This window comes from Protopterus annectens, chromosome 3.part0, assembly GCF_019279795.1.
Source record: "Protopterus annectens isolate FY-2018-M chromosome 3.part0, PAN1.0, whole genome shotgun sequence".
Classification (NCBI taxonomy): Eukaryota; Metazoa; Chordata; order Ceratodontiformes; family Protopteridae; genus Protopterus; species Protopterus annectens.
The window spans coordinates 1,448,198,789-1,448,210,955 of NC_056731.1; positions in this window are offsets into that span (position 1 = coordinate 1,448,198,789).

Consider the following 12,167-nt stretch of genomic DNA (forward strand, 5'->3'; position numbering starts at 1 on the left):
CAATGGAAGTGAGCAGCCCAGGCATGAAACATGAAACACGTAGTATGCCCTTCCACAACAATGTAAAGAGTCCACTGCTCCCCAGACCACAGGCAGGATACAACCGGGGGGGGGTACACAGTGCACCTGTAGATTGTAATCTTGGAACACAAACTTGAGCGTCCCTTGAGGGACACCCCAAAATTTGTACAGACCAAATAAAGGTGCTAGACTGGCCATTTTGTCTGCTGTGTATACAGACTCGGAATACAAGGGTGGGTAACCCTCATGACCCATGGGCCGAGACAATTGTATGAAATGGGTCCAGTGAAGTGGAGAGTGGGCAGCGTGTAGTGGTGTGTCCAGAACAGACCAGGACCCAGAGTAAGGATGGGTGCTGTTGAGGAGGCAAAGGTGGGGGAACTATGGGTAGCTACTTAAGGGTCTAGGTGTGCAGGTGTTGGCTGATGTGGGCCTATATGGACAGGCCTAGGGATGCAAGCGAATGTGTTCATTGGGCAGAGGCATCGGCCAACAAGCAGCCACACCCACTGCGAGACCCACTAAAGCAAAGTGTAATCTATATGGCAAGGAATGGAATAACTAGATGTAGACGTATAGATGTAGAGGTATGTGTGTGTATATCTACTCATAGCGACATAGAGATATGCCTCTCCCTCACCGTAGTATGAATGTATACATACAGAGAAAGAATACAGATACATACCCACATATAAACATATAAATATGCAGACAACCATAGACCCATATGTCGTTAGATTTTATATATATATCTATATATATGTATATATATATATATATATATATATATATAGATATATATATATATAGATATATACAGCAAGATATAAATATACATGTATGCATACCTATCCAGATATAGCTGTATATATTAATGTAAATATATATATATATATATATATATATATATATATATATATATATATATATATATATATATATATATATATATATATGTGACAGTAAATATACACATGTATATAGCTAGGATATGATACTGCAGTTACGAGTAACATATGTTCACAAGCCATGCATATGGTGGTGGGAGGTCCAATAAACAAACGTGCAATATGTAGCATCACCCCCCCCCCAGCTAGGCCAGTGAGACATACAGACACACAATAAAGATAAACACACCACTGCTTCCCAGACCACCGGCAGGATACTACCAGTGGGAGAGACCTGCAAGGTCTAAACTTGAAACATAGACATCGATGTCCCTTGTGGGACACCAAAAATTAATGATCAGAGCCAGTCCCAGTAATGATTTATCAAACCAGGCTGTACATGTACACGGACCAGTAGGTTGCGCAAGCCTGATAACCCATGGGTCGACACAACGTATGACATGTGTCCCGACACGGGGAGAGTGGGTAGTGTGTAGTGGTGTGTTGATACCACTACACCACCACACACTGCCCACTCTCCCCGTGGGCAGTGTGTAGTGGTGTGTTTATACCCCACCTTCAGCCACAGTAAGAATGACTGCTGTAGAGGAGTGGCAGGAGGGGGATCTATGGGTACGGGATTATGGGCCTAGGCATGCAGGTGTTGGCTGGCAGAGCCGTATTAGGACCGCCCCGGGGATTTAAGTAATATTCTGATATGGGCATAGCTGACGCCTATACCTCCCAACCCCTAAGAGCACATCCACTGGATAGGTCGTAAACCATTGGGGGAACACATAGGGACCATACCATTGAACTGTCCTCGATTACCAGGGTCGTCCCTGATTTTGACTCAGATTCTAACTCTGTCCCACCTAAATCCTCCTAGAACTAGTGATATTAGAAGGAAAGGTTGTGGATTACATGTAATGAATAACGACAACAATTAAGAATCATAAACAGTATGTACCTCAGACAATGTGTATGAAAACATATGCTCTGAGTCTGTCAATGTGTCAGGTTGATAGCACCAAAAATTTAAATGTGTCCCTGATGTTGTTATACCGTGTCCCTGACTCAGTCGTTATTTTTCCCCAATCGTATGTGAGGTCTTTTAGGGACAGAAAGCACATATTCCACTAAATACCTTAGAAAGATGATAGAATAATAGATATGCAGTAGCATGACTTGGCTAACGGGTGTGGGTCCCAAAACCCAATATCTTGTCTGTATTGAAGAGTCTCAGTTCCCATGTATCAGCCAGATGTGTGCAGAATGTAAGAGGATCACACAAATAATATGAATAAAACACTGGACAGGCCGCTGATTCCGTACAGTCGAATGGCATGCCGTCGCCTAATGGGCAGCCATTCCCGATACTGTAGACATGTAATCCGATCTAATAGGCATCACAAGGTAATATTGTGGCCCTCGCTCCCACCCAGGGGTGTGTGTCAGATGTAAGCACCAATATCAGTGCATTTGCAAGTGCGGGAGCAAGCAGGTGTAAGCCTGTTTGGCCACCAGTATGGGAGTATTACACTGGTAAAGCAATGTAGAGGCTAATTGAGTGTAAGAAGCTGTAACCAGAGGTTAGCATTACATAACACCGCGCACACCCACTCACACCTGCTCACAACTGCTTTAATGTGCCTTAATCCCTCTGTACCCAATGGTCTTGTTCTGCCATGCAACAAAATAAATGGCCTCTGCAAGGCTCGAAACCAGGGCCCTGCACACACAGCTAATGTGATTTACCAATAAGCCATGGCAGATATGCAGACATCGGACCTTATCACAAACATATCATCCAGCGCAGTCATTCAACTGTATAGGAAATGTATTTCATCATGTAGATATGTGTGAGTGTTTATGTCTAGTATATAGGTACATACATATATAGAGATATATCAGGAAAAGACCACATGACAACAAAGCATTACAAATGAATGAAAAGAGAAACACCTGCGACGCCTGTATTATGTAGTGGTGTTGTCCTATGTAATATCAAGATTCCCCCAGACAGACATGTGACATTCATACACGCAAACATTTGTACATTGGCCGTATACATCACTCTGTGCATATTTACATTAACACAACAGTTCCTGCCCAATCATCATGTGAGAACAGTACTCTTGCAAGGTGCCGTGTGTGACATCATCATCATGATAAAGATAAATGGAGTAACCATAGAGGGACCGGTAGTGTAGTGTGTATAATGGGGTCATCTGCATCACATGTACCTGGAACATTTAGGAGTCATGTGTATACTAGGATAGTGCGCCTGAGACACTGGGGTGAGGACAACAGGAGTATGTTGTGATGCATATTAAAAGGGTTATATGTGTCCAGTGGACACGTGTGTGAAATGGACAGCTATGTATGGGGCAAATGTTGTTCTAGGAACTGATTGACCTTATGTTTCCGTAGGGTGAGAGTGGGATGTGGGGGAAGGAGAGTAGGCATGCCCGTGGAGGGTAGGTAGGGTAGGATGACAGACAACACAGCATACAGGGCCGGTATATGACACATGTGGGGAGATACACCATGGATGGGGAAGAGTGTTTGGCATTCACATGCCCATGAGCCCCCAGATGTAAACAGTGGGATGGAGGTCCCCAGCCATGGGCAGCCACCACTGCACCAAAACAGCTGCAAAGGTGGCAGTGCTGGTGGCTGTCTATGAGGGGCAGCCTCACCCTGTAAATGCAACACTCTGCCCTTGAGCTGGCGTATCTGGCCTCAAAACCCCTTATTGAGCCCCCTACACACCACGTCCGGGACCGTACGACAGCAGACATGTTCCTGTCTGGACCTGCTCTCAGGGGGGACAAGCTCCATTCTCAGTGGTGGTACCACCAGAAGGTGGTGCAGAGCCAACAGAGTTGGAGGTCCAAGGCTGGGCCCCAGATGTGCTGGTGCCCAGTGCCATGGCCAGCTGATGTGGGATAGGAGGTTCTGCCAGGACCTCCAAACCTATACAGCCTATGGTGTTTCAATTTAAACACAGATATGACTTAATAATAGTCAACAGCAGTCAGGATAACATACAACAGCATGCATAGATATGATGATCAAACCAACACAATAAATGGTATACATATGCAGAGGGAGCACAACACATGCATATATATACTGCATGACATCTGTACAAAGTGCAGAAGACATGTGACAGCAGCTATGAGCAGTGGCCCTTTATTGGCATGTCACTGGAACCCCAGACAGTGTCTGTCATACCACTGTTCCATGTGACATATGTCCAGTCAGGGATGCCATGGCAGTAATACATCACTATCACCATGTACTGGCTGCAATCCTCACATTATGCCCCTGCTGTTGTCAGATGTGTCTTCAGTGAGTAACATAGGAAACAAATGGTTCCACACACTGACCAGTCCACAGATGGCACTACAGATGGGGGTACATCATGAACAGATCACTGTCTTGTCAGTTGTAAAACATGCAGAATAGCCATTACTACACACAACTTGTTAAACAGGCAATAGTCTCAATGAAGCATAGCTACACTTACATGCTGTAGTCATGTCTGACACATCACCCTCCTGTCTGTAGGCTATTTCCCCACTGTGTATGTTGTTTGTGGAACATCCAGATATAATCTGTGATGCTGTTTCCAAACAGCAGATCCAGGTACCACACACAGCGACTCTCATGGGCAAACACCAACATGATGTCCCTGGATATTGTACTGTGTTTTTTTAGGCAAAAGGCTATGGGAACATCATCACAGCTGTTCCACATGCAATCAGCTAGAGGAGGACTGCAATAGGTGCAGAGGCCATCAACTGATCATAACCACCACTTACGTTGCACAAACTGCTGCTGAGCAGGTGTTCACCTCCACATCCACCAGACAGTGTGTGGGAGGGACAGACAGAGGCAAAATACATCAGAGAAGGGCTTGGAGACTGAGATATAGTAGACATACATTAGGTGTAGCACACATGGCTGACCACATGAACGGATGTCATTGTCAACACAACCACATTCTCTAATGGACTCACATCGACACTCTTTGCCAGGCCCACAAATACACACCCTAATTACATAGTTTGCCACACTGCAGTAATGCACAGGCACTACATGCACCACAGGGGATATCCGGAGGTGCTATGGGCTAGGGCATGTGAACGTGTTTGACATCTGTTGGTATGCCAATGGGAGTTATACTGGGAGTGACTGTGGTTGGGAGCATCATACCCCACACACAGATGACCATGCACCTGCATTGATAGCATGATACAGGTATTTCCTCGTGTCAGTGGCATCGGTCCATACAGGGCACATGTGTACAGCATTGTATGGCCTCTGTGGATCACATTTGATGTTACCACATATGTTGCAGGCATCCAGTGGGGAACATAGTGAAGGAACAATGTCCACAATTATGTGCCTATTGTACTGCTATACAGGGTGACATGTCCTCTGCAGCCCACTGCAATCACACCATGCCTACTATCTGTCGCCAATGTGCAGGTACTAGCAACATAGTGGGATATTCTAGGCAAGTGTGTTTGTGTATGACAGATGGGTTCAGAACATATTCCGGGTAATAGTAGTGTTGCATACTTTGTTCACCAGGCCTTTTGCCAGATGTAGGGGTATAGCTTACCAACACAGTCCCATGGCTGACTGACAGCTGTACTCCTCGTGAGGTGGGCATTGTGACATACAATGTATGCCATATATGAAAAATACAAAATCTGCTTCCCAACATGTCCAATGGTTAGACACACACAGCCACCGACAGTCAAACGCACACCTGCCATGTCCTGGAATCGAACCCCTACCTAAATAGTTTATCATACTACAGCAATACGCAGCTACAGCATGCACTACAGAGAATACTGGGTTACAGCAGTCCTAGAGGTGTATTCCTAGGTGGGTGACATCAGTAGGATTGCCAAAGGTGGTCATGTGAATTGTACAGAGTGTGCATACTCTACAAAACATTGTTCTTGTCTCAGGCAGACAGCGATACACACACACACACACAGTTGGACTCTCTTGGAATAGAACCCCTACCTAACTAGTTTTTCTCACAACAGCAATACACAGTTACAGCACACGCTATGGAAAATATTGGGTTACAGTACTTCTAGAGGTGTATTCCTAGGTGGGTGACATCAGCAGGATTGCCAAAGAAGGGCATTCCATGTGTACTGCGTCTCGTACATGTCTGTTACCTGCATGTACCCGCTGCTTACTGTCAAGACAACACATTTACACATGCTTAAAAGTGTTTTATGCAGTCCTAATTGACAGTTTCAACAAGGCTTGCAGGTCCTGAACCCTGGACCATGTACACTGAGGTCACTGGATGTACCACTAAGCCATCTGGGTTGTACACATGTTGCATGGAGTCTATAATGCACATCCTACCACAGGCATTCCACAGTACTGAAAACAAATGGGTCAATCCCTTTGTGTACAGATGTACAGTACCCTTGAATATACTGTACTCTGTGAAACAACAGAGACAAGTCTACATCGGTACAACTGTCATAAGTAGAGATATATATATATATATATATATATATATATATATATATATACACACACACACACACACACACACACACACACACATATATATATATATATATATATATATATATATATATATATATGCATATACACAGACACAGTCATAGCTATATATATATATATATATATATATATACATATACACACATATACATGTCTGAATGCCCTTTGTGACACAGAAGGGTTCCAAAGGAACTGATGTGTGCACAAAACACATAACATTTAAATCATAAGCAGTTCACCAGAGAAGGGATGATTGTTGTGTATGTAGAGTTTGGGGTGGGGAATGATGGCTATTGTAATCTACCCTGAGGATTGTGGAGTTAGGGTGGGGGAATGATGAGTATGGACCTACACCATGATGACCACTTCGGTGTCACTGCTTGACAGTGCCACAGGAAAATAACATACCCAACTGTAGTCATGCATGACCGTGTATGCTTTACCATTCCTACCTATGTAATACTTTTTAGACACCCATCACCACAGTCGGCTACCATGGTGTGCTAAAAGACATTACATGTGTATGCCTGGCTACAGGGTAGTCACATACACAAACATGCACACACATGCCAGTATTGTGCATATACGTCATGCCTATGTAAAGGTAACTAGTACAGTGGTATGCAGTTGGGGTATGTGCCACAGAACACATACAATTACATGTACTGATTCCATGTCTGAGCTGGGTGACATCACAGGACCGATTACTCACAGTGGGGAGGGGGGAAGAGAGAGGTTTAGCAGTTGTGAAGGATAAAGGCCAGTGCAAAAGGAGGTATAACTTTGGAATGCAGCAAAACCCGCTGCCATGATAGGATGCTGACAAATATACACACAACCACACTTATCCATTTGCTAACACACACACTCAGGCTTTGGCTGAGACACACACACACACAGTTGCCAGTGGTGGGATCAGAACTCCTGCCTGTCTAATGTTCACAATTACAGTACTACGCAATTACGAGATGCGCCACAGAGATTACACATTCCAAGGCAGTCAGACTGCCCTTCTACAGTTGAGGACAACACCAGGGAGACTGACAGTCATGAAGTACATAGCCGTAGACTGGTGTGTTTAAAGTAGGTATCCATTACAACCTGTATGCACAAACAAGACACATCATCCAGAGGTAGGCCTGAGAGGTATAGTTGTAGCACAACAGGAACCTGAACCGGAGTACGGCCATCTGCAGAATGGACAACTAATATCACTATACAGGGTTACAGTGGGCATGCTCTTACACTTAGTAGCACAGGGCCATCTGGGATGCACTATGACTACAACTACACAAGGTTATACTGGGCATGCTCATACACTTAGTAACAAAGGGCTTGTTGGATGCACTGACTCAAATTACACAAGGTGGCAGTGGGTATACTCATACACTTAGTAGCACAGGGCTGTTTGGGATGCACTCGGATTCTAAACACTGAAGGCCACAGTGTGCATGCTCAAACACTTACATGTACTGCACACATTGTAATGGACTCCTATTGTAAACACACAGGTTAACAGCTAGGTACATCTTACCTGTCAGTATATATGCACATCATGCTGGTTTACTACCTGTTACCTGTATGTGGCCTATACAGGCGGATGCTACCTACAGCATGTGTCACACACCTTGCTGCCCTGAAAGGCATACATTGATAGCAGGTTGTGGACAGTGGCATTATATGTGGAACAGTGGCATGTGCAAGCATAATGTGTGAGCCACCTTGTGTAATGGTACTGAGGTGCAGATGACAAGATGACCTCTCCCAGCTGTGGTAGTAGTTGTCACTATTACCAGGACTGCTACCCTAAGTATATCTCCCATTGGTCATATACACAAGTTCTGCCGTTGTCTGTCACCCTACATGGGGAATATGCTACCAAGCACATGAATGCCATGTGCAGTGATGTCATGGTACGGGTGGCAACTGCTAAACCAGAACAATGAGCCAATGTACTGCTGTTATTATGAGGTTGTCTAGTGTCTGTCATTCTAGCCTGTCATGACCGTACAATGAACCTTCAACACAGAGCAAATGCATCCATGTCACACATGTGTGTGGATAATACCTAGGTCACATTTACCCATATAGCCGCATTCCATGGCAAATGTCCTACACACAGAAGTAACACCCGACACCTACATGACAATTGCATTGGATGCTTATGCTAACCTGTGCTAGATGTGTGGCTTTAGTAAACAATGTAGAACCTACAATGGGGAATACCGTCATCTGTGCAGTGAGGAACACCTGGCTGAAGGCTCTGTAGTGCACAATTGCTCTACCACCATATAACTCAGATCCAGACTTGTGGGCCATAATAGTGGTATGGACCATACAAGGTGGTGGTGTACATATATTCATAAAGGCTACTCACATGTACATACCACTACTCCGACATAACACAGCACAGATGAGTCAGGTACAGGTGACAGTGGCAAATGCAGCATCCTAGATTGTATCCACATATACATCCACCATTTTGTTCCCAGACTACCAACAAAGATCCATATGTGGTATGACATAGTATGGTAGACCACCATATACCACTCAAATGGTGGACAGTACCTAGGCCTACATCAACTGAGCAATGTACCCATGTACAGACATAGCTACATAATGTGTTATGCAATGCAATAATACAACTGTTTGTAACCTGCTCAGTTGTACACATACCAGGACCCCTCAGATGTTGTCAGCATTAACACGGTCGACTGTTGCTGTACACCAGTAACCACCACCCTCATGGTTGGATATACACCTAACCGTATCTGCCCTGGATATGTACATCCCACACTCATACAACATATATCACATTACCATAGCTTTCATTTACCTTTCTACATACAGGTGGCTACAGCCATTACACACATGCATATGGCATATAGCATGCTAACAGTACATAAGGTCCGATTTTTATGCTGACAGAGGTAATATCCCCTCTCTACTGGTCACCCATGGCACCTATCATATCATACAACACCCCATGTGGCATGTATGCCTTTAGACATAGCCACCTAATGCAATGCCTACAAACATACCCAAATAACAGGACTATAGGACCTACACAAGGCCTGTATTGACAGACTCGGGGAAATCCAGCTCTGCACTGTATGTTCCTGAGTAGTCACAGGTGATATGTTCATGACATGTACATCCATGTATGGCCACAGCTCCTACATATACCCCATGTCAACAATTGCAAGCCATGCATGCTATGTGCTGTCTGGACATTAGCCTTAGTACCACAATAGACAGTACATGCTGGGGTGAGATGTTTACAAGCCACAGATGCTTGACTATGTTTCACACATGGCATGGGGAAGGTGTGGAATGATTCCTCTTGACCTGCTAGTGCACATACTGATGTGGACCGCATATGTGTACATGTATTGCTGTTTGTGTAAATTCCATGTGTGTGCAGTGTCGGATGTCTGAAGGTGACTGGTGTCTTAGTACATCATGCTGTTGCAATACAGCCTCAACACTGCCAACTGTATATTGTGATATGCTCTAAGTACAGTAAGCCATACATGAGGTATGGATGGATGTTTGGACATGACTATTAAGTGGTGGGGCTTCTTTGCAGATGAATGATTACTGAGGACAGCTCACTGGTGTGTAACAACCAGGCCTACAATAACCTATGTACCTGCTAAGATCAGGTTTGTTAATTGAAGTGGAAGACAGACAATGTAGAATGCTGTAAGGGTGACACCGAAGGCAAACCCCATAACCCCTGTAACAGTAATACCTCCCCTGTGCATATATTGTGCAAATATCAGCACAATTGTCATAGGAAAGAGTCAGTAAGCATTGTACCGGATGTGATAGTGCTGTACTGCTGTAGTATCTATCATGAGATAGCCATGTGTTTGATTCACAGTACTGGCACGTGTGGGTGTGTGTTCATATATGTCACATATGGTTGGGAATACATCACACATGTTATCACTCTCCTGAATACTGTTGGAGACAGTGGTACAGAGTGAAGTGTACAACGAATGCCATAAGCATGTGGTTGAACCACACACATGTAAAGTGTCTGTATGTGTGTGATATAGGTGTATATCTTTGTGAATGCCAGTGTGTGTGTGTGTGTGTGTGTGTGTGTGTGTGTGTGTGTGTGTGTGTATGGTTGCCCAGTTCCTGGAGTGAGGCTGTATGTTACCATAGTCGAATGGTAATGCCCCTTCCCCCCATCCACTCAAAGCAGTGTAGCATGCCTGTTGATAACATCAATCGTAGATGGGCATACAAACTGCCTGTTAACATGTACACCCTGGGGTCTAACCTGTTGTTACATAGCCTACTGATGGACGCCACTCCCCACATACACTCACTGCATTTTAGTATCCCTGTCGATGTCCTCGATCTTAGGACATTCCAACTATCTGTACATGTGTAATCTCTGTGGCACGTCTTGTAATTGCATAGTACTATAATGATGATATGCACATAGGCAGGGGTTGACATCCGAACACTGGCAACTGTGTGTGTGTGTGTGTGGGTGTGTGTGTGTGTGTGTGTGTGTGTGTGTGTGTGTGTGTGTGTGTGTGTAAGAGTGTGTGTTACTTTGTCTGTACTCCCTGAGTGTGTGGGTGTGTCTGTGTTTGCATGCTGTCTTGGCAGTGGATGTTACTGCTACCCAATGTGATGCCCCTATTTCCACCGGCCTTTACCGTTGTCATCCAGCATACCACACTTTTACCCACTCCACTCTCCAGGTAACTATATGTGTGATGTCACCCACTATGGATGCAACGTCTCTGAAAACAGTAGCTTACTACACAGCTATCATGCACTTGGATCATTAGAACAGCAAACATAATTAAAGCATGGGAGAATATAACTGTGTTGTGGAAGCTACAAAGTGCATGCAGGTATTGTCATACTGACCTGTGGGTAGTCAACATGTACATATGGGACTTCAGCATACAAAAACATCCCCCAGCACATGCATGTACACCTGAAAGAGGAAGGCAGAACATCAGGATAAACATGCTGTTAGTGTTGTTATACATGATACATGCTGTCAAATGTACAAAATGCATTCCAAAACAGCAATACATGTTATGTCTGCTGCCTGCCAACACTACTCAACAATATTATCCTACAATTGTCTATCTAGTATGTTCACCCTGTGCATCAGACTATATGAACATGTCCCTGCACCGATGGCATGGATGACAGGGATGCAGCACAGGCATCATCATATGTACAGGGTGATAATGTTTGCCAGAGGCCTAGGCTGTACCATTGGATGACATCATGCATGTGTGTTAGGGCCTGTGATATTACTGGCTGTTTGTGGATGTTATGCATGTGTGTGTAGAGGTGCCCTACATTTGTTTCCAGTGTATGTGTATGCAGGCACACAGGTCTGGCATGAAGCTGGCCTACACAGGGGTAATACTGACAGCTGCAGACTGTACAAGTCAGGTGTCACAGTTCATGGTGTCCGGTCATGGGCACATGACCTGCACCTGACAGGGGTTGCACGGGCACTACCAGGCAGAAATCCAGATTGGGTACCATCTGATGACACATGTCCACTGGAATTGTGTCCCAATTGGGACTGCCCAGGACCATGTGCACATGGCCTGCTGCATCCTGGTGTGGAGTGGACAGCACCAGCAGCACTGCTGCTGCTACCGCCACTATGGGGAGGAGACGTGCAGTAGA